Source organism: Dendrobium catenatum, unplaced genomic scaffold (genome assembly GCF_001605985.2).
Source record: "Dendrobium catenatum unplaced genomic scaffold, ASM160598v2 original_scaffold_144855, whole genome shotgun sequence".
NCBI classification, from domain to species: Eukaryota; Viridiplantae; Streptophyta; class Magnoliopsida; order Asparagales; family Orchidaceae; genus Dendrobium; species Dendrobium catenatum.
The window spans coordinates 160,434-163,656 of NW_021463285.1; positions in this window are offsets into that span (position 1 = coordinate 160,434).

The window sequence follows — 3,223 nt, forward strand, 5'->3', positions numbered from 1 at the left end:
TCATGAAAAAAAAATCGAATGGGGTGTAGTAGATGTGGGCCAAATTTCCTACGGGCGCAAACCCCTGTGTTAATTACATCTCAGGCGGAGCCTGAGAAAATTTCGTTTAAGGATCATACATTATCCTCTCCAAAGTGGGATCGGGACGAAGGGGTAGACTAGGAAATCCTACTCAAGGGAAGAAGGTCCGAAGAGGCTGAATCATACATGCGTGGCTCAAAACTAGCATTCGGAGGCTCTAGGGTACTAAACAGAAACTGGAGAAATCAAGTCGGAGCATTCGATCACATGCATGAGTAGAAGGATGGGAGTGGCGTCATCCTGTGACAACAAATAAGTAGGAATTTAGGATCCCTGAAAGAAGACCTACCTGCATTTAAGGCGTACTACGAGACCGAATGTAGTTGCCTCGAATCTAAATAGTTTGGACTTAGTGTTCGACACACACTAAGACAGTGTCCTAGCTAATGCTATGCAAAACTGGACTTCCCGGCCTGGATTGGGGAGCCAGCTAACCTTTCCTAATCGCTTTATAAACATGTCTGTCCAGTCAGTTATTGAAAGATGGTGATGGTACAGTTATTTGGAAATAGGCCGACGTTAGAGGATTCCTAAGTGGTCCTGTACTTATTGTGGGTTCAGATGTTCTAGCTAATGCAATGAAATTTTAATTAGTTGGTTACTAATGCAATGATGCTAGTTTGAATTGTAAGCTCATGATTGCTATATGAATTTTAAAAAAGGCTTATAGAAAATAATTTTTTGAAAAGACTGAGTCTCCTCTAGGTCCGGCAACTTCATCCTCATAGCCAGATTACCGGACTCTCAGAAAAGTAAATCCCAGCGGCCTAACCTAGATCTAGAAGTGGTGCCCTAGCAAACAATTCTATGTGTGTGTAAGGCTGGTGAGGTTTGGATAGGTCCTAAGCAGGGTGGTTAGTTTATCTATAGTTCATGTTTGTTGGGAGTCTAAAAAGGATATTTTAGTTGAAATTCAAATATTCGTAAATTAGGATCCATTTTTAATTATTTCAGTTTGTTGATGAGTTTTAAGAGCTTAGGGTATTCATATTTGAAGTTCAAATTGCATTAGCCAATTTTGGAAAGTCTTGGGTCCTCCTAGCTAGGAACTAGACTAAAGGGTCCAAAAAATCATTATGGAAAATAGGTTGGCTTTGGGATTCCTACCACCTTAGGAAAATACTAGACTTTAATACGAGTAGTTAGACAGGTAGTACACTAAAATCGGAGTTTTCTAGGCAAAGTTATGAATTTTCTAAGTTTCGGGCCCTATCCAATAGACTAGGGTTGACCAAAAAGTTGACTTTCTAATATAGGCCATTTTCTGGAAACCTAAAATTTTTAATAAATACTAGGCCCTAATTGGAGTCTAATGCAAGTGAGTTTACCTAATTTGGAATTTTCTACAATTAGTTATGGATTTCTAAAGATCGGAGTATTTAAGGGAATTTCTAAATTAACTAGGAAAGGGCCTTCTTTACTGTTTTGCCCCAAACAAGCTCCAAACTGATTGGAATCACCCCCAAAGGTCAGGAATGACCTGAGAAAGTGATTCCAAGTATTTGGGGAAAATTTGGGATTTTTAATAATTTTTAATGAATTATTAGGGGCAAAATGGTAAATTCCACCTATGGTCAAATTAGGGGTCAACCTAAAGTCAAACTAGGGAGCCCTAATTATCTAAGGTCAAGGGTCAGATTCTGGTCAGTTTGAGGTATTATGGGTAATTTTCTGACCTAAGATGTATTTATTGTATTTTTCGGAAGGTCTCGGGGCCTTATTTAACCAGTTAATTAGGGTTAGTTAATTATGGGCTCTAAAAGCTCCTAAAAAATCCTAGAAAATTCAGTGATGTTTTAGATGTCACTAAGTTTAAGTGTTGAGGTTTTCATGTCGTTCTGGGGTCTATCCTAGTCCCTAGAAAACTTCTAAGTTCGCTAGACAGGTCCTTAATTTTTGTCCTTAGGGTGTCACTACGTTGTAGGAGTTTAAAATGATGTTTAGTCTAACCCTTCAGGTAATAAATGCATGGGAGTACGAAAATGAAATAAACACACCATGTCCTTAGATCTAGGAGAGCCTAAGCTAAGTGCTCGTGGTGCGACCTACACATGCAATCTACGAAAAATAAAAGGACAGACACCTAAAGAAAGGATTAGTGAATGATTGGGACTCAACCATTCACTAACCCACTCCCCCATGATTGCTCTTCATTCGTAGAACCCATGTTTAAAATTTTATGAAATAGTGGGTCTCCCAAAATTAGGATTTAATTATAAGTAATTTCAAAATAGTTTCAAAATACTTATAAATATAAATATACCTTTTTTGGAAAATAAAGTAATTAAAAAGTAAGTCAATTCATAGTATATAAGTATAGGGAGACCCACTAACCACCCTAACGAAGTCTCAAACGATTTGAAAATAGCTTGTATCCTGAAAATAATGTTATAATTAATATTCAATAAAAAAAATACTTGAATAATCAAATCCAAATAGTGATATGTCAAAACAGCCAAAATCAAGGGCTGGAAATGGTTTCAAAACATACAGCTCGCTTTTCTGAAAAGAACGAGGGGTTATACGCAAAAATCCGAGTTAAAACGACGAAGATATGAATTTCCGAAGTCTAAATATAATAAAATAATATTTTAAAATATTGTCAATTCACTGTTTTTGTAATCACAACAAATACAAACATACCTTTTATCTAAAAATAGTTTTAAACTATGCAGAATTCAAAATACACCTAAAACAAGATGCTGTGCATCGACAGCGGATCTAAAACGAAGAAGTTACGCAATTTCGAAGTCTAAGGACGATAATTAAATAATTTCAAAATAGTGCAATTGACTGTATATCAAATAATTGCAGACAGATCAAAACTTTTTGAGTCAAACCAATTTTAAAGTATGAAGAATTAAAATACGTTCAAATCAAGGTGCTGTGCGTCGACAGCGGATTCAAAACGAGGAAGATATGATTTTTGGAAGATTAAATATAATAAATAGGTTAAGAATAATTTAAAATAAGTAATATGTTGAAAATAGTTATTAAAATAATACTTTGATATTTCTAAAACTTAAGGTAATTTAAAAAAGTATAATAATAGTAATATTGATAGTATTTTAAATAATTCTAACTAATTAAAATAATTAAAGTCCGCGGTTGCGGCCAATCATTGGCGGCGGCTCAATGATTG